The sequence below is a fragment of the Podarcis vaucheri genome (assembly GCF_965113315.1).
Source record: "Podarcis vaucheri genome assembly, chromosome: 6".
In the NCBI taxonomy this organism is placed as follows: domain Eukaryota; kingdom Metazoa; phylum Chordata; class Lepidosauria; order Squamata; family Lacertidae; genus Podarcis; species Podarcis vaucheri.
In genome coordinates this window covers 86042256-86063074 of record NC_138764.1, presented here as the reverse complement: position 1 = coordinate 86063074, position 20819 = coordinate 86042256, and the positions used below count along the sequence as shown (strand labels likewise).

Sequence of the window (20819 nt, the reverse complement as noted above, 5' to 3'; positions counted from 1 at the left end):
CCTGCTTATCACTTGTGGACTTGTCGCTTGGAGACGCCTGGCTCCGGCTGTGCTAACTTTCTCCGCTGAAGTGCAGTGCGCCTGAGTCGGCTTCGGAGCAGACGGAGAGTTCTACTTGCCGCCGGTGACTAGCCCGGATGGCTCATTCAGACATGCGCGGCGTTCCTCGGTCACTGCGAAAAAACGGGGATATGCCTTCTTAGCCCCGCCGGAGTACTTTTTTAAAAGGCAGTGAGCCTTAAGGCTAGAGAGGTAAAAGAAGCAACACTCCAAGTGAACGACTGCAGACTTCTTTGCCTTTGCAAACGCATCATTTGCCAGACTTCTGAAATGTCAGTTTGTGCATCACTTTGGCTATGGTGCGGACCCCTCCCCAAGTTTTTATAAATAGCACGAAACAATTTAAAGTGCTTGGTTGTCAGGGTGCCGCCTCATTTTCAGGGACTGTCTCTTAATTCACTGCCCCATAAGGAGCATGATCCCATATTCACAACTGCTAGGCACTGTAGAAACTTCTTAGGATGGAAACCTTATCAGTGCTGGTTGTGTATAAACTTTCTGAGCAGTCAGTTATTTGTAGCGAAGCTGTGCTTTGTGGTTGCTTTTTTAAAAGGGGGGTTAAACTTAAGACATTGTAAAGGGAAGGTTTTACCTGTGGGTTCTGAGATCTTTGGAAAGCATACTGGAAAAATGACGAAGTGTTAACATGAGAATGGTTAGCTTTTCCTGCTCTGCTGAAATGCCAATGGGTTGATACATTTGGTGTGTAACAGCCAAAGTCATGCAACTTGGGTCTAAGAAACAGTTATGATCGTTTATTTCTGCGAAGGTGCTTTCAGGTAACACTTAAGATTTCTGTCATCATTATTAAAATACATTCTTGTTAACCAAAAAAAGGGTATATAGAGAGTCTATTGGGAAAGAATGTGTTTCTTTACAAGGTTGGATAGTATAGATACTGGCTGCAGTCATTTCTGGTTGCAATGTTCACTGCTTGGAGTATACAGTGGGGAAGGTATTTCTGATGAAAAGTTAGACATTTGCACAAAAGGAATACTCCCCCCCCCTCCCATAGCTCAGCTACGTAAAATTGGACTGCTTGAAAGAACTTCAGCTGTCATCATTAGCAGTGACTTGAGATTTTGGTCTGTTGTCATACTTTAGAATTTGACTCACCAAATGGGAGGTGGAGGGAAATCCACTATACAGTGGTACCTCGGGTTACATATGCTTCAGGTTACATACGCTTCAGGTTACAGACTCTGCTAACCCAGAAATATTAGCTCGGGTTAAGAACTTTGCTTCAGGATGAGAACAGAAATCGTGCTCCGGCGGCGTGGTAGCAGCAGGAGGCCCCATTAGCTAACGTGGTGCTTCAGGTTAAGAACAGTTTCAGGTTAAGTACGGACCTCCAGAACGAATTAAGTACTTAACCCGAGGTACCACTGTAGTAGTGTTACAGTCTAAGAGGTTCAGAAATACTAATCTTAACGTCTGTTTGTATGCACACAATGAACTATTAAATGAAATGGTGAAGTGAACTTTCAGTTGATGTAATATGTAGCGTAATATTGGGGGGAAATGTTGGCCAACCCAGCTTCCATTGAGATTCACAAAGCCATCTTCTGTTTTTCTGGGGCCATGTGCGAAACCAAAGAGCCTCACTCTGAAAACATCTGTATTAGAGTAGAGGTACTGAGGGGCTGGGGAGGGAGGCAAATGCACAAGCTGCAGCAGAAATTGCAGAACTGGCAATGCAACGATCAGCATACCTGCCTCTTTGGGATGGTTGCTAAGGAATGAATTTGGTGTACGGATTTATTTTCATGATTTTTAAAACATGACAAATTCTGCATTTTTCGATCAGTTAACGCATCTGGCATAATCAACAGCTGTGCCAAACCCAGCGGGGGCAAGCTGTTGCCTATTGGCCTATATTTGGAGATGTCCTGCTGCCTTGTATTCTGCCTCTATTTAGGCTACTAGTTTAAAGAGATGTTTCCATGCACCCCAATCCAAAAAATTTTTTACCAAAGAGTTAAATGAGACTTGCCTCCCAGTAAAGATGCTTAGTATTTAAAAACAGGGAAATTCTTTGTTTTTATGCAGTATGTGTGTGAAATGGGTCCTAAAAGGGAATTCAAGATTGATCTTTGTTTTTAGACTTTTTCTAAATCAGCTGCATTACTGAGTCGAAACAATCTCAATATTTGTTTCATGTGGTACTTTGTGCGTATGATGCTATAATTCACCTTGAGTGCTAACAGTGAAGAAGTGTGTGAGAATGAGAAAGAACATGCTTTCCAAAACTTGAATTTGGGGGAGGCACAATAGTAACTCGGATTCAGTTGGATATGTGATTATTTTCTGCTAACCTGCTGCTGCTTATATGCAGTTCTGATCCACCTAACCAATATATTTGACCCGGTCCTCCCAGCTTGATCTTCTGTCACATTATTTGTCATGCCTTATTCCTTATCTACCTGCCCAGGTATATTTCCTCCCGTTAATGTAAGAGTGCTTCTGGATCAGACCAAAAGTCTTCTAGTTCAGCATCATTTCCCCCCCACAGGGACACCCAGATGCCTATGGGAAGCCCATAAGAAGACCATGGTGGCAATAGCCCCTGCCTGATCATGGAGGTACTATTTAACCACCGTAGCTTGTAGCCATTGATACATACATTTATCCTGCATTAATTTGCCAGCTTCCCTGGGTGACCCTGGGTTCTAGTAATATGAGAGAGAAAAACTCACTCTCTCTCTTCATGTTCTTCATAATTTTATACACCCTATCTTATTTTTATTTGGAACTAAATAGCCCCAAATGTTGCAACCTTTCCTCATTGAGGAGTTGTTTCAGTTCCTGCTAAATTTGAGTGCCCTTTTCTTAGAATCGCAGAATTGTAGACCTGAAAAGGACCATGAATCATAGAATCATAGAATCATAGAGTTGGAAGAGACCACAAGGGCCATCGAGTCCAACCCCCTGCCAAGCAGGAAACGAGGGTCACCCAGTCCAGCCCCCTGTGATGCAGGAATCTTTCACCTAATGTGGGGATCAAATCCACCACCCCTGAGATTAAGAGTCTCATGCGCTGCCAACTGAGCTATCCCAGCACTTGCACGTTCATATACAGTATTTAACTCTTCATCCTTCTGCCTAGGCTTCATTTCTGCTACTAACCCTCCATTAGGCAATCTGAAACATCTCATAACAGATTGCTCATATTCCAGTAACTGCAGTTGTTTTGTCTCTTGGGCAACATGGAAACAGGGCCAGACTACTTCCAGCAAAGTTGCTAGTACACAGTTGAGAAGCTGAAATGATGGAAGAGGCTGCAACAGCTGTTTGGGGCACTGGGGGTGGAGACATTCTGAAAACAGTTTGGTTTTATGGAACAAACACTTGCATTATAAATAAGATTGCATGAGACATAATTATAGCAGTGCCAGATATACCCAATCTTGATATTTGGCTATAAACTGAAGGTCGGGGTAGAATATATTTCAAATATTACTTTGATTGTGCGTCTATTTGCGTCTTCTTCAATCCTTTGGCAGTATTCTTTCCTACATGTATTACTGCCATTCCCCTCCCCGCTCCTTGCTCCTGTTTCCTGGATTGCTTACATAGGTGGCTCAGGCAAGTCTGACTGGCTATGTCATGTTGTGATGTCATCCCATTTACTACATGATCCCTGATTGGGTATGTGATGGTTTCACTGCAGGCAACTGAAGCTGAATGTGAGAAATAGGAGTGTGCAAGAAAATAGCAATCTAAATGAAAAGGCAAGTGTTTTTTTTTTTTTTTGCAGGCACTTGTTTTTATTTTATTGCCTAAGTAGGGAACACTTTGACACTCAAATGGCATCAGTCACCCCCACACCCCAGAAGAGAGTACAATAAGCTTACAACTTACATACATTTAACTTGTGCACATTCAGTTTTACATGCTTGACAAAATAATAATAATTAATAATAAATAATAATTAAAAGGGGGCAGGTGTCTGGGGGGAGGGGCTTTGGCACCCAATGTGTTTTGACTATACATATTTTTGGCTTTAGGCATTGTCCCCAGAAGGTAACTCCCACATAAATTGCAGGCTTATTGTAGTTTCAGGGCGACCTTTAGAAATGAAGGTTCTTTGCTATGCATAGTACAGAATAATATAATTGATAGGGACTCAGTAAACCCCCAGTCCAGTGGTCTTTGGACTGTTCCTAAGAACACTTGTGTTCCTTGAAAGCTTATTGGGCTTTTTGATAAGAAGATCCACTGTGGAAGGCAAAGTTTGTGGAAGACAAAAGGTTTCCGCAATTACTGGCCTCTCATTGCAATGCAATGATGATAGTGGGGTATTGGAGATGTTCTGGGTCCATTCTCTTGTCTTAGCACAGGGCAATGGGGATAGTGGACGCCCCACACTCAGTATCACTCAGATTCCTCAGCAAGAAGAAAGGATTCTGTTAAAGTAGGGAATTTAAATGGATCCAGTCCAGTTGTCTGTTCCTAAAGAGTCATTGACATAGTTTTCCAAACTTCTCCTAAAAACATATAAATGCTGTTTCTACATTGGTTGATTTGTTTGTTGATCTTCTATCCTCTCCTGCTGCTGCAAAGTGAGCATGTAATGGCCAGCAACATATAATATACAACAATCTAAAACAATGATTTCTTGTGTTCAATTTGGGGCTACCTCCCATCAGTTTTAATAATAATAATAATAATAATAATAATAATAATAATAATAATAATAATTGATTTATTATTTATACCCCCGCCCATCTGGCTGGGTTTCCCCAGCCACTCTGGGTGGCTTCCAACAAAACACTAAAATACAATAACCTATTAAACATTAAAAGCTTCCCTAAACAGGGCTGCCTTTAGATGTCTTCTAAAAGTTTGGTAGTTATTTTTCTCTTTGACATCTGGTGGGAGGGCGTTCTACAGGGTGAGTGCCACTACCGAGAAGGCCCTCTGCCTGGTTCCCTGTAACTTGGCTTCTTGCAGCGAGGGAACCGCCAGAAGGCCCTCGGCCTTCAATTGTTCTCCTTATCTTACCCCACCCTACACACACACACACACACACTTCATGTATCCCATTTCTTGAGCCTTTTGGCCTAGGATTTGTCATCTGAACACAGATGTGTTCTAGCTGTTTTCTGTTTTCCTTTTCTTCTGTGAGCTGGACAAACAATTGCATCTAGTTCAAGCCTATGGTGCTGTTTCACTCTGCATAAAACTCTTTCCAGAAAGAGGCCATAGGTTCCCAAACCACCCATCTTTACTACATTACAGCAACTTTCAGACTGGGCTCAGTCCATTCTGCCTCCCAATGGGACTTGTATGTTAAGTGGGGATAAGCAAGCTTGTATCCTTAATTTGCAAGAGGCTGTGGGTCTTGCTTTATTCTCATAAAATGGAGCAGATTATTGTTTTCCCTTGGACAATATAAGCCTGGTCTGTGGAAACCTTCAGGCCACAGGATGCTGAGCATTCTGTTCACTTACTGCACTATATTAAATGTGAAGAGAAGTTGCTATTCATTCTCTTTGGGTATTTCCTTGGCTTCTTTCTATGTAATGGCCAATTGAGAAATACAGTGAAAATTCAGAGAAACAACCAACGTTCACAGCAGACATGGGGAGCCTGTGACACACACACACAATGTTGTGGGACTCCAATTCCCACCAGCTTTCATCAGCATGGCTAATGATGAGGGATAATGGGAGTTGGAGTCCAGCAACTCTTGGAGGTTCACAAGTTCTCCTTCCCTAGTTTATGGAATCAAATTGAGAATGTGGTTCAAGTGGGTAAATGCTGAACTTGGCTTTGTCACACAGTTCCTGCATAATGATGTCCAGCTTGCGGCATAAACCACATTTACCCATGCCATACAGGTGCACTGATGCTGCTGTTTGTGCTGACTCTAGGATTACATGGCATGCATAAGAAATAGTCATAGTCTATTATGAATTAGGCTTTTCAGCTGCCTCTGTCTTGCCAAAGTTTCATTGTCTGTAGTTGATTCTTGTGCATTTCCACCTCTGCACACATCACAGGGCAACTCCTACAAGGCTGGTGATGGTCATTGTCAATTGGTATACCAGAAACAGGTCAGGCTTTGACACAATAAATGTGAATTGAGTAGGCTAGTTTAACATATAATGGAGCAATTATGCAACCATGTTGCCACTTGCCAAGGGTGGTATAGATCTGCTCAGTTCACATTATTATTATTATTATTATTATTATTATTACTACTACTACTACTACTATCATTAAAAAATATATACCACCCTTCATCTGTAGATCTTAGGACAGCTTACATTCTCAGCATGCCAGTTTAGTAGTGTGAATTAGCCCATGGTCTTCTGACTTGACATGCCGCTGTTTTTGTCAATTCAATAATACATTGGGGGGGGGAATCTGTACTATATAATTCTGTGCTGAATAGTACTGCAGCTCTAGAATGACATCTTGACCACTCTGAATGTGGAAACATCTTCCAGTGTCATGTTTATGAGACATTTGAAACTGCTAATTAGATTTTACAACCAACAAGGAGTTGACAGCTGCCTGCCTCTGTCAAATTCAAACACATATTTCAGGAGCAAATAGGTTATTTCATAAAAAAACCACCCTAAGTTTTCTTGCCTAGTTATTACAACCAAAACACATTTTGCAAAACACATTTTGATTGCAGGCTTTTAGTTGGTTGTAAAGGATACTTAGAGAGTACTTATTTTGATAATGACAGTGATGTAATGTGTGAAAATAGTTTAAACATCTGTGTAGGGAAGGTAAGCAGAAAACTAATTATTTTGGTAAAAGATGTTTGAAAGCAAGCATGCTGCTTTATGCTTTCACAAATAACTGTAATTTAACAGCTGTAAATACACATAAGAAACTGTAAGTTAAAATCATTTGAGTAATACCTATGTTTGCTTCTCTTGGTCTCGAACAAGAAATTCTACAGACAGGCATTTTATCAAAACCGTGAGAGCTGTCTCAACAAGCTCACAATTTAATTTTAAATGCAGCAAAAGTGTACAGCAAAGTATGATAGTGGTGATGGGTTGAAGGAAGAAAAATGATCTGGCAACTGGGGTTGCATAACATAATGGGGACTCAATATTTTGTTTGGAAGAATAATCAGGACAAACCTGCTTCCCAGGAAATGTTTGAGGGGGAAAGAAGTGTGGTCAAAAACAACAATGATGAAGATGCTGAAACTTTAACGCAGTGGTTGGTAAGAAATGTCATTCAAAGAAGCAGCCAGCTACTTGAGAGCTAAAAGAGAAAGTAATTCCTCTTTGTACTCACCAAGGGTATATTAATCATACAGATGCACTCAGTTGCAAATTCTATAAAGAAAAAGGTTGATTTATACCCTAAATTCCCTAGGTGGGTATCACTTCTCAATAAGAAATAGTGCCAACGAACTCCATGAACCTGACACGGTAACTTTTTGCTTGCCATAGCATAGATATGTGTTGTCTGTAAAGTCTTATTGGATGGTGTCCAATCAAATTCCATAACAGAAGTGATATGCATGCAGGCAATACTTCTCAAGCAGCCATGACTCATTGGGAAAGTCCAGAAAGCATTTTCAAAGAGGAAATTCTCTGCTGTTTTCAGTACTCTCGTCACAGTGCATATTTGAAAAAATTGTCAGTCTCCTGCCGGGCCATATGTGACAGGCTCCTGAGACTCAAGCCTGGAGCAAGTTCTGAACATGGGACATGAAGGATTCAAGGCTAGGATTTGAAGAAAAACAAAAAGAATTAGGATAAGGCCAACAGAGCAATAAGGGATCTTCTTGACAGCAACAGGACAAAACAGGCCATGTGATACTTCTGGTAAGCTCTTCTGAGAGCCTAGGGGGGTGCTAAAGGCAGAGTATAAGTGACTTAAATAAATTAATGAATACTTCCTGCCACCCATAAAAGCTTTCCCTGCTTAGTTTAGCCCTAATCTCTGGTTTGAACAGCACAGGAAACTGCTGGTATGTTTTGTGAAAACTAGCCTCATCTAATTGTGTTTTCCAGCACCTCACCAGGTGCCAGATGAAAACATTTTGAGGCCAACATGTTGTGTTTCCTTGGAGTGCTAATATACATTCTGAATTGTCAAATGGAAATGGAAAACTGCTACCTGGAATTGCCCTTAAAGACTGCGTCAAAGGCTGTATCCACATACATAAAGTCTGAGGTGTTGAGTACCTACTGGGAGAAAAGTGAAACAATAATAAGGCTACATTCATTAAACAGGAGAGGATACCAACCTCTTATTCTGGTTTTGGGAGAACGTGAGGGAGGGGGAACACATAGCCATAGATTTGCCATGGAGTCCTTATCTGGCGTGTTGCAGAGGTGGTAACTTTTGCTCCCTTTCCAGTATACAGTGCAAATCAGCTGGCTAGGAACTTACAATCAAGTCACTGTGAAGATCGGGAAACATAGGTGTGTGCCCAAACCTCATATCTCCCAGCTGTTGGCCTTCTCTTGAAGTGCAGAGGACCACAAACCCTGTCCATTTGAGCTTGAACCATTCAGTAGGGTTATAGCTGCTGGTTCAATCCTTGCTGTTGCCCAGGTGCTCTTAATACCTGGGTATGATGTGTTGGCAGCCACTGAAATATTTTGCAGTCTAGGCTGGAGGCCAGGAATTCCCCTCTCCAGTTACCGGTACATCCAATGTCTCTGGAGTGCTTCATAGCTTGTAGTTCTCCCAATGTCTCTTGCCTCCCAAACCCACAGGACCCTGGCTGACCCTGGCTGCTGGAGCCTACTTTTAAGGACTGCACCCATTATAGGGACTGGTTGCCATGCCACAAGATCATCTTGGGACACCCAAGGGGCAAAATCATTGTGTGGGCGGTTGGGTTATTTTTTTTTTATCTTGCTCAATTTACCAGGAGCCAGCTTTCCTTCTATTGTGGAGGCACACAAGCCTCAAGCTGCTCCTGTGTGTTCTCCACACAGGAAAACACCAGCTTTCCCGCCTGCAGGTGCTGGCTTCTCTTCCACTTCTTTCTGCTCCCCCTTTTCCACAGCAGGCTCCCAGGGAGCAGAGAAATCAATCAACAGCAGCTCTTATATGCTCACAGGCACCTCCAATTCCTCCTTTTCCACAGCAGGCTCGCAGGGAGTAGAGAAGTCAATTAGCGGCAGCTCCTCTACTCCATTCAGAGCACCCCTCCCCCCCGCCTTCAGCTACAGATTGCATCTCTTCACAGTCGAAGCCGCTCAGCTGCCCATCCACACTCTGGATCTCTCTCTTTCCTTTTCGGTAAGGGGTTGGCAAACTAAGGTCCGTGGGCCGGATCAGGCCCAATTGCCTTCAGGATCCGGCCTGCGGACTGTCCGTGGATCGGCGTGGGGATTCTGTTCGTCCCCCCTCTCCCTCACATACACCACGGCGGCAGCGCCTCCTCCCTCCTCCTAGCTTCTCCCCACCCTGCCTAGAGGAGGAAGGGAGCTGGGCTGAGCTGGCTGAGCGTCATTTTAAGCAGCCCCTATCTGGAGTCAGCCCTTTTGCGCAGCTCATCTTCCTGCTGCCCCCACCACCACCCTGGTGCTCCTGTGAGCCAGAGAGTGGAGTGGACAAGCTCCCACTGCCTACCCACGATAAGCAGTGGCGGCGGCAGCCCCTGAGAAGGTAAGCGCTGGGGCTGGGGAGGAGGACTACTTGCCCCCCTCGCCTCTTCTTCCAGCTCCCCCCTCCTGGTGCCGCTACTCCAGCCCGCCACGAGGTCTGAGGGACAGTGGACCGGCCTGCAGCTAAATTTTTTTTGTCAACGCCTGTTTTAGGTGCTATTCAGCTCAGCTCCTGGGTCACTTTTAACCCCTTGTGGCATCTCATCAGGCAAGGTTCTCACATCACATGGAGTCACACTTTTCTCTCCATGCAGACTTCTCATGCACTCTGCTTGCAGCTGCTTCATTTCATTGAACAACTGGTTCTGCTGCTCCATCCACTGCTCAAACAGTTGGCCTCGCTGCAGGGTTATTTTGCAAACATCTGGCTTTACCATCCCATCTGTTGCTGGAGTTGCTGCTGGAGCATCAACTTGAAATGCTCCATGAATGCCTTTCCTCCCTCCATCATGAATTCAGGCACACCATGTCCACAGGGGTTTCCTCCAGGAAACACAAATCCTACTTTTAACACCAGTGGTACCTGCCATCCCAATCTCTGAGCATTCTTTGAGATTCCAGGCGTTTCCAGGCATCTGGGTTTGCTTTTGGAAATGAGGCACAGTGGATACTGTGGTGTCTTGATGATATAAGGTTTATTTACACATATAGAAAATCAGAGCCCACAATGGAGGGCCCTCACAGCATTAACACCCCAAAAGAGTCTTGTTTCTCTCATACCTGCAGCCTTGGATCAAAACAGAAATCAGCCATGGCTCTCTGACCCTCTGATTCAGCCTTTTACAGCCTCCAACATCACTGCCAAAACCTCATCTTAAACTCAGCTCTAAAATTCTACCTCAAAACTCTCTTTTGTCTTTCAAACTAACTGAGTTGAGGAAGGGACCTTTCCCATTTTCCGTCTGGAACAGCGTCCCCTCTCTCTGACTTTGCTGATGGCCCACTACCTTTACCCATGTCTGGTAGCCCATTTTAACATTCCAAGCATGCATTAAATTCTAAGACCTATCAGGAATTTAGAGCAATCTGGCACCCACAAACCCTAGCACCCACAACACTATGTTGGTGCAGATGGGGCCTTATTATTTAAGATAGCAGCCTGACTGCAGCAACGTTCCTTCCTTGTTATGTCTTTCAGTTACAGGAAAGCTAGTAGTGATGTTAAACAGTAAAAATAAATAAATCAGAAGCAGCAGTCAAGTGCACTACCTGGGATGGGGTGCAGTTGTACTAGCTGTTCTTGTGAAAACAGCTGGTATGGCACAATGAGACCAGAAGCTCTCCCCCACCCCCTTCTGAATTTAGCCACGCTCTAGCAATTTTATTTTTCATTAACATTGAACTACTGTTCTACCATCACCCCTTAAATTAAATCTAAGGTTGTATAGACACTGGTGTCATTGAATTATCAACACCCCCCAAGGGAACCTGCTCAAGGTAAGTGATGTTTCTCTTACTGCCCTGTCACATCACAGGTCCTTCCTATGTGCTCATGCCAGAAAGTCATGGCAGCAGAATCGTATGCCTGTTTACTCAGAAGTAAGCCTCTCCTTGTTCACTGTGGTTAAGAGATATGCAGCTCCCAGGTCACTATTGCAATTCAGTTCTGCTATTACTGCTGCAGGTGTAAGAAAACTTGGTCATAATTTCTCAGACCAATAGCTTTGTCACAGCTTCAGGACCCTTTTAATCAAGGCTTTTCAGTGCAAGAGGAATCTGTAGCAAAGATGTGCAGATATATTTACTTAGAAATGACCTACCAAGAAAAGGTGAGAGCTTGTTGTTAATGCTTTATGAACATAAAGGTAAAGGTAAAGGTACCCCTGCCCGAATGGGCCAGTCTTGACAGACTGTGGGGTTTGTGCGCCCATCTCACATTTATTGGCCGGGGGCCAGCGCTGTCCGGGGACACTTCCGGGTCACGTGGCCAGCGTGACATCGCTGCTCTGGCGAGCCAGAGCCGCACACGGAACGCCGTTTACCTTCCCGCTGGTAAGCGGTACCTATTTATCTACTTGCACCCAGGGGTGCTTTCGAACTGCTAGGTGGGCAGGCGCTGGGACCGAACAACGGGAGCGCACCCCGCCGCGGGGATTCGAACCGCCGACCTTTCGATCGGCAAGCCCTAGGCGTTGAGGCTTTAGCCCACAGCGCCACCCGCGTCCCTATGAACATAATACTAACTTAATTTCACAAAGCAAAGATTGCTGTGCTAGGGTTTTCCCCCCTTCTGCTCAGCCACTTCTGGTCTTCAGAAAAAAGCAATTCCCCTTGTGTCACTTTTAATTGATTCCCATCCCATTAGATCTTGTTGTCAACCTTTATAAAGGCAGTGTGCAAGGAATTTTATCAAAAATTGACTCATTGATTCCTTGAACTGATGAAATAATTGGAACTTGATATGCCCAGTGCAGCTTCTTTATAATTTTACCTTCCATTATAATAAGAATAGGTCTGATGACTATGAATTATAATTATAATTATAATAAGAATAGGTCAGATGACTATGAATTATAATTATTGCATTCGCCTAAGTCTTAAAGCATGAGAACTGCTAAAAGTAATAAGCGAACCTCCATAAGAATAAATTTGCTTTGGACCATATCCAAGCTGTCTTTTATTTATAGAACAGCTTGTATTCCCCATTTCTGCTCCAGAAAGGAGTTGCTGTTTATATACAACCACAAAAATAAAAACAGGAGCAACTCATCGTTAGAACCATCAGCAAAACAAAGCAAAACTAAAAGCAGCATCAAAACGCCCAAAAGGCATCAAGAGCACAGAAAGCCAGAGCTAACAATAGATAAGATTAAGCAACAGCAGGATCAAAAGGTTGTTTAAGAAGAAATGTCTTCAAAGGCTGGCAGAATGCTAATAGAAACAAAGTCAACCGAACTTCTTGAGGCATAAGAGTTCTACCTATGGGGCGCTGCCACAGAAAAAGCCCCCTTGCACACTGCCACCAATTTTGCCCTAGAGGGCAGTGGCACGCGTGAGATCCATCTAGTTCAGCTTTTGGCTTTCAAGTATCTGGAGTTACTTGGGATTGAGCCTGGGGGCCTTCTGCACACAAAGTTTATGGTCTTCCACTGAGCTACAATTTCTCCCGAAGCTTGCAAGCAAGGTGCAGATATTATTGCTCGTCTCTATAACCTGTTGTCAGAATTTAGCTGTCAAGGCTATTGGTAGATTCATTGTCCATGAAGCTGTGTGGTCCCCATTTAAAGCTATCTACACTAGTGATTCGGGAAGTCTTCCAATTTTTATGCACGATTGCTAGGGCTGCACCATCATCTCTGTGCTCACCCTAAAGCAACTTGATCAACTTGATCCTTTCTGCTGTGATTCAGTGCACCCTCTGCTCCAGGAATATGTGTGCAAAACTATAACACACAGGCGTTCTTAAAACATTTAATTCCTCAGTCTATTATAGAAGGATCCTGTCAGGGAACTGACATCAGAGGGAAAGGAGGTGATAGGGCTCCCAGAGACGGGGAGAGACTCAACAGCCAAAGCAGGGACCAGCAGGGGGAGCGCGGGGTCTCTGGAGGAGGATCTCAGTAATACTGAGAGAGACGCAGCAACGCAGGCAGGAAGCAGGGGAGAGAAAGGGGTGAGAGACACGTCCAGCGAAAATAGTGGGGAGGTGTCAGAAGCAACTGCAGGGAGACCCATGCTTCGTCGGAAGCTGTCACGTCGTGAGTCCAGGAGACGTGTTTCCGTTAAGGAACTTCTTTGTTGGAGGCGTTTCCGCAAACAGCCACTGTCGGACTCTAATAGTGACTAGAGCAGACATGTCTGAGGAGCTCTGTCACACACAGAGGTTTGTGGGGCCGCACAAACTCTGAAGGGGCACCATTTTAAGCACAAGCAGCTAATCATCCCCTGATAGCAGTCCGACAGTCTCTGTACGCTGCCTGTGCAGGAGAAAGCATCATGAGCGACCCAGCCGGAGCCGGAGTAGCAGGGGGAGGAGCTGATCCAAGCTTGGAAGAAAGATACCGAGCATTGGAGGTCCAACTGGCGCTGCAGACGGCGAGGCTCGAGGAGAGGAGGGCTCAAGATGCAGACAAGAAGGGGAGAACCACTCAGTTCCCCAGAAAGGTACCAGGATTGGTGCAGAAGTTTGGGGGGGACCCCAAGGATTACCATGCCTTTAGGACTGAAATGCAATATGCCCTGAATGTCCAGTTTGATGAGTTCCCTGATGAGGAATCTCGGGTTGCTTTTGTAATTGGGCATCTTGAGAAGGGCGCGCGAGACTGGGTTCGACCCCTGATGGCAACGCACAACGATATCCTAAAGGACACTATGAAATTCTTTCGTGCAATGGATATCATGTTTTCCAGCGACATTGAGGAAGGGGTGGTGCGCAGACAGTTAATGGCTTGCAAGCAGGGAAGCAGATCTGTCCGTGAGTACTGGACTGAATTTACCATGCTGATTCACAGATTGGGGTGGGATTTATCGGCAGCACCCATTCAGATGCTATTTGAAGAAGGTCTTTCTTCAGCTGTGAAAGACGAGCTGGCCAGGAGCCCCAGGGCGGTGTCTATGGATCAGCTGACCAAATCTGCGCTGACCATTGGAGCGCGCCAGGAGGCAAGAGCCTTGGAGAGGCGGGAAGGGAGAGGGGAACGTTGGAAGGAGTTACGCATTCCAGACATTCCTGAGCCAGCTTTCCCGCCGGCAGAGCCGATGGAAATCGGAACAGCCCGCGCGCGCGCAGTTTCAAAGCCCAGTGAGGGGGCGAAGAAGGAGGGAAAGGGAGCCCGGAAATGCTATCTCTGCCAACAGCCAGGCCACTTTGCCAGAGTCTGCCCCCAGAGGAAGGAATGGCAAGGAATGGTGGGAGCTGTTGAGGGGGAAGAGCAGGGAGAAACGGAGCAGGTAAAAGCCAACGCCTGGTTGCCATCAGGGCACTGCAGCCAGGCCAAAGAGCAGTGAAAGTGCCCCTTCCCCAAGTGCCAGTGCCAGAAGCTCCTCGACCTGCTCTAGTGATTGAAGTGTCGCTAGAGCTGCAAAATGGACACCCCCTAAAAATAAAGGCACTGTTGGACTCAGGCAGCTCCTGCAATTTTATGAGCAAGGAGTTTGCTGCTGAACACCAGATACAGACTATCCCTTTAAGCAACCCCCTGCAGGTGACCACGATCGATGGCAGGGAACTGTTGGGAGGAGGAGTCAGCTTGCAGACCATCCCAATGATAATGAGGGTGGCAAGGCACACAGAACTGATAGCGTTTAATGTGGCCACCTTGGGAGGTGCTCCCATTATTTTGGGAATGAGCTGGCTAGCCCTACATGATCCGCTGGTGGGCTGGCATCAAAGAGTGGTTTCCTTCGGTTCCGCACATTGCTTAGAACACTGCAGGGGGGAAAAGGGGTCAGCAGGGGCCCAAGCCACCCTGGCAGGGACTGAAGTAATGGAGAAGGGGAAGGTGCCACCACAGTATGCTGATCTCAGCGACGTGTTCAGCGAGAAGGAAGCTGACCAACTACCTCCGCATAGACCCTTTGATTGCCAGATCAATTTACTCCCCGGAGCACAGCTTCCTGTAGGCAAGTTGTATGCCATGTCAGACAGGGAAATGCAGGAGTTGCGAGCGTTCATTGACAAGAACCTGAAGAGAGGCTTCATCAGAGAGTCCAAGGCAGCGGGGGGTAGCCCAGTGTTTTTTGTGGACAAAAAACACACGGACAAGCCGAGGCTGGTATGTGACTTTCGGGCCTTAAATGCAGTGACCGAGCCGGCGGCTTTTCCTATGCCCAGGATTGATGATATTTTGACCAGGGTGCGGAAGGGAAAGATTTTTACAAAGCTGGACCTAAGGGGGGCGTACAACCTGATACGTATAAGGAAAGGGGATGAATGGAAGACCACCATGTTCACCCCTTTGGGGGCATTTGAATACTTAGTTATGCCTTTTGGATTACAAACAGGCTCCGCGTGTTTTCAAGCTTTCATGAACCACGTACTGGGGCCTTTGCTCTACAAGAATTGCGTGGCCTTCTTAGATGACGTGTTGGTGTATTCGGAGAATGAGGAGCAACATGTGAGAGACGTCAGAGAAGTGTTGAGCAGGCTGCAAGCCAACAGACTGTGGGTGAAACTGGAGAAGTGTCAGTTTCATACCAAGGAGGTGGAATTCCTGGGGTACCGCTTGTCAGATAAGGGGTTGGCCATGGACCCCGGCAAGGTTCAAGCGGTGCTGGAATGGAAAACACCCAAGACCAAGAAGGATGTGCAGAGGTTCCTAGGGTTTGGAAACTTTTATCGTAAGTTCATCCGAAACTTCGCCCACCTGACGGCGCCCATCACGGACTGTCTCAGCAGCAAAAAGAAGTTTGTTTGGACGGGGGAGGCGGAGCGAGCGTTTGAGGAACTGAAAAGGGCCTTCGCCTCTGACGAACAACTTCTACATGTGGATTTACAAAAAAAGCTGAGGGTCGAAACAGACGCGTCGGACAGAGCCATAGGGGCGGTGCTTCTTCTGCAGCCGGGGAAGGAGGGGTCAGAGTGGCGACCGTGTGCCTTCTTTTCGCGAAAGCTGAACAAGTCTGAGAGGAACTACACGGTGTACGACCGGGAACTTCTTGCAATTTATGAGGCCTTCCGGAGATGGAGGCACCTACTAATTGGTGCACAACAGAAGGTGCAAGTGTGCACGGACCATAAGAATCTAGAGTATTGGAGAACTGCGCGAGTGCTCAACCAACGGCAGTTGAGATGGGCCCAGGAGTTCTCCAAATTTAACTTTGAGATTTGTTACGTACCAGGCCCGGAGAACGTTAGGGCGGACGCTCTCTCACGCAAACCTGAATATTTGGAGGGAGAGGGTGCACCCGAAGAGACCCATGTCATTCCCGAGGACCGCTGGGTGTGTGGGGCGGCATTGGTGGGGCAAAGGGAACTGGTAGAGGGAACGGGGCAGGATGAATACGCCCAGGACAAACTCAGGAGTCTTAGGAGGGAGGGAGACAAACCCGGGGGTTTTGAGGAGAGAAATGGGGCGTTGTACTACAAGGGAGCGTTATACATACCTGAAGGGGAATTGAGGGAAAAGGTACTCAAGCAACTGCACGATAACCCCACAGCAGGGCATTTTGGGCAACACAAAACCATGTGGCTGGTTACCAGGGAATTCTGGTGGCCCAAGGTTAGGGAAGATGTACGGGAGTATGTGAGAGGGTGTGACCGATGCCAACGAGCCAAGGGGGAGAGGCGGGCGCCGGCAGGTTTATTAGAACCACTACCCACGCCGGAAAGACCGTGGGAGGCAGTGGCAATAGATTTCATGACTGATCTGCCCAGGTCCAAAGGGAAAACAGCCATTATGGTGGTGGTAGATCTGTTAACCAAGATGGCCCACTTTATAGCCTGCTCACATGCGGTCACAGCAGAAGAAACCGCCAAATTGTTTGTGGAAAATGTGTTTAGGTTGCATGGCGCCCCCTTGAGGGTGGTTTCGGACCGAGGGAAACAATTTACTTCCAGGTTCTGGAGGAAGCTCATGAGCTTACTGCATGTAGAGGTTAATTTCTCTACTGCCCGTCATCCAGAAACCAACGGGCAGGCGGAAAGAGCTAATGGTGTCCTCCAGCAATATTTGAGGTGTTATGTTAATGACAGAGAGAATGATTGGGTGGAGAAGCTGGCGTTGGCAGAATTTGCTTACAACAATGCAGAGAACGTGTCCACGGGGATGAGCCCTTTTTTGGCCAATCACGGGTGTCATCCCCGAGCCTTCCCAGGGGGGGAGGGGGAGAACTGGAGCGTTCCAGCAGCAGAACAGTTCGTTGAAGAAATGGAAGCGATCCATCGCCAACTCCAACTTAATTTAAACCGGGCGAAGGAGGAATATAAGAGGCAGGCAGACAAAACCAGAAGGGAAGGGGAAAGCATTAGGGTGGGAGACCAGGTGTGGCTGTCCACCCAAGGGTTACCATTTAAAGGAGGTTGTAAGAAGTTAAGACCCAAAAGACTGGGCCCATTTGAAGTCACGCAACAGGTCAACCCAGTGGCTTTCAGACTCCGGTTACCGAACCACATGAAGTTGCACCCAGTGTTCCACAGATCGTTGCTGTCACCGTATATAGGGGACAGAGAGGGGAGGGTCAATAGGGGACCAGCGATGGAGGAAAAAGAACACAGCTACCATGTAGCGGAGATTCTAGATTCCAGGTGGAAGGGAGAGCAAGTAGAGTATTTGGTAATGTGGGAAGGGGAACCGGAGTCGGAAAACACCTGGGTCAGGGCAGAGGATGTAGATGACGAGGTTCTAATTGAAACTTTTCATCAGAGATTCCCTCGTAAACCCCAGCCAGTGGCGAGGTTCCGGAGGGAATACTTCGCCACCACCGACGAAGAAGAGGAGTTGGAGGGGTTCTCTGATTCCGAGGTGGAGGAGGATTCAGCGAGTCGGAACGAAGACCGATGGAGGGAAATGTCCGAGACGTCTGAAGATGAAGAGGATTCGTTTCGGGGTTTCAGCTCCTCACCGCCCAGAGGAGAGGGAGGGGGCGGGGGGGAAGGGGGCCCTGGAGGGGAGGTGGATGTCAGGGAACTGACATCAGAGGGAAAGGAGGTGATAGGGCTCCCAGAGACGGGGAGAGACTCAACAGCCAAAGCAGGGACCAGCAGGGGGAGCGCGGGGTCTCTGGAGGAGGATCTCAGTAATACTGAGAGAGACGCAGCAACGCAGGCAGGAAGCAGGGGAGAGAAAGGGGTGAGAGACACGTCCAGCGAAAATAGTGGGGAGGTGTCAGAAGCAACTGCAGGGAGACCCATGCTTCGTCGGAAGCTGTCACGTCGTGAGTCCAGGAGACGTGTTTCCGTTAAGGAACTTCTTTGTTGGAGGCGTTTCCGCAAACAGCCACTGTCGGACTCTAATAGTGACTAGAGCAGACATGTCTGAGGGGCTCTGTCACACACAGAGGTTTGTGGGGCCGCACAAACTCTGAAGGGGCACCATTTTAAGCACAAGCAGCTAATCATCCCCTGATAGATCCCATCTATTATTGTGAGATTATGTTGGCTATAAGCCGTGAGAGGACAGTTAGATTGCCCTTTCTGGTTGGTAATGCTTCTCCACCACAGCCAAAACAGGACTTTGTATCTGAGCACTAGCCTGGTAGCCTTAGGCAAAAAGAATGGCTTTCAAAGAGGGTTAGACAAATCCATGCAGGAAAAGGCTATGATCTACATCCATTGGAGGCAGTTTGCCTCTGAATGCCAGTTGCTGGAAATCACAAGTGGAGAGACTGTTGCTGTTCTCAGGTCTGGCTTGTGGGCTTCCCAGAAGAGCCATCTGGTTGGCCACTGTGAGAACAGGATACTGAACTAGGTAGACCATTGACCTGATCCAACAGTCTCTCCTTATTTTCTTAATGACATGCATGCAAGGGAGCAGATGGAGGAAAGAGGGATGAAGGCTCCATTCCTCCTCTCTGCTCACCATGGCAACCAAGCAGATAAGCCCTCTCCTCTGCACCAGCATAGAAATGCAGTGGACTGCTGCAATAAGGACCCAGTTCCCTATCCCATCTTCTGCCCCCACATCCCTGCCGGCTAGTAGTTTTTGATACACTAGTAACCTTTGTGGGCTGGCTTAAAAGGCTGTGGGATAGTGATAGGCTAGGGTCAAATCAGCACATGCACACACCCAGTCTGGACCCTTGAAATTGTTCTGACACCTTCCTTTAATTTGGACTGCCCTGCTTTTTATCTGGCCCTAAACTCATCTCTCTTTCTCATGTCTCATCCAGGAACTGGGTTACTAAAGGAAATGGGAAAGGACGGATCCATCTTGCAGGAAGTGAAACCCTGCCTTCCCATTCTTTACAGCAACTTCTCTCATACATATGTCTCAGCCAAGCTTGTGCTTGATAGTAAAAAGCAACCACCATGTATATAAACATTCGTATATTAATGGGGGACAATATGCATCAGAGTTTTTAATTGTAGCCCAAAATTAGTACTGTGGCTTGGAGGCAAAAACAATGGTTTCCAGTTTCCACTATAATGCATTTGGAAGAGGTAGAATGGAGCATTTCCTGTTCCATTAAGGCTGCTGTGGTTTTTACTCCTGCATCCTGAAATGCTTTCTATTTGCATATGATTATAAGCCCGTAGATTCTCCTTGATTGACCTTATAGGGCAGGGGTATAAAAACCCAACCAAGCTGAGCAGGTGAATTCCCCACCCATCATCAGCCTTCCGGCTGCTTCTGTAATTTTTAGGAGTGCCACTTGATTAAACAAACCTTAGCGTGAGTTTAAGCAACTAATTGATTTCCTTGGATCGGCTTCCATATTAGGAACAACAAAAAAAAAAAGAGTTCAGAAATAAGAAAGCATCCTTTGAAGCTGTGGGTTAAAATGCAATGCTAAATGACTGAAGGGGAGAGAAACAGAATATAGGGCACAACCTTACACTGAATCAGATAATAGGCCCATCAAGCTCAGTACTGTCTATTCTGCATTGACTGGCAGCAGTAGTTCTTTTGGGGTGTTTCAAAGCCCACCCTGGATAGGCTAGGGACATGGGACCCTTCTACATGTAAAGCATGTGCTCTGCTATTCACCTCTTGCCGCCGCCCCCAAGAGAGAGGGTAGTGGGGAGAGAAAGATAAAAGGATACTTGTTGGGCCAGGAAAGAACAAAGGGCATAAAGGTGAGACCGAGTTGCAGACCAGTGTAGTAAAGGGTGACACGAATGGGGGGAAGGAAGCAGCTGCCATGGGGTGCATAGAGAAAAGGTGAATAACTAGGAAATGTGGTGGCAGAGAGGCCTGGGGGAACTCCACATTATGGAGTGGAATGGAATTAAGAACCTTTGAGAAAAGTTATAACAAGCATGCTTCTTTGCACAGTAAATAACTGTCTTTGGCAGTTAGTGTGTGTGCTTGTGTTTGTTTTGTTTTTGGCATGAGACCTCTGCGTTTTGTCTCCTCCTTTCAAAATTGACCCACTGCCCTGTGAAAACAACCCAGATCTTGGGTGACATAGCATGAAACACCCGCCCACAGAATTGTTCCAAATTGTGTTTGCAATGCTTTCCTAAATAATTTGTATTTTTCGGGACACATGGAAACAAATCTAGTTGTGGTATAAGTAGGCATGCTTTCATTCCACCAGGGTGGAGTTGAGCAT

The 20819-nt window shown here is 46.3% G+C and overlaps 1 protein-coding gene across 3 annotated transcripts in view; it reads left to right on the top strand.

Annotated features, from left to right (window-relative positions):
- The window catches only part of SULF2 (sulfatase 2), a 296927-nt gene that overhangs the window by 188493 nt on the left and 87615 nt on the right, over window positions 1-20819 (top strand). Inside the window, exon 1 of one of the 3 annotated variants that reach the window (XM_082225924.1) lies at window positions 125-252. The exons of the other annotated variants lie outside the window; for them this stretch is intronic. The gene's annotated coding sequence lies outside the window, so the exon portion shown is untranslated. Of the gene's footprint in view, window positions 1-124; window positions 253-20819 lie in introns of those variants that run through there. 3 annotated transcript variants of the gene reach the window in all.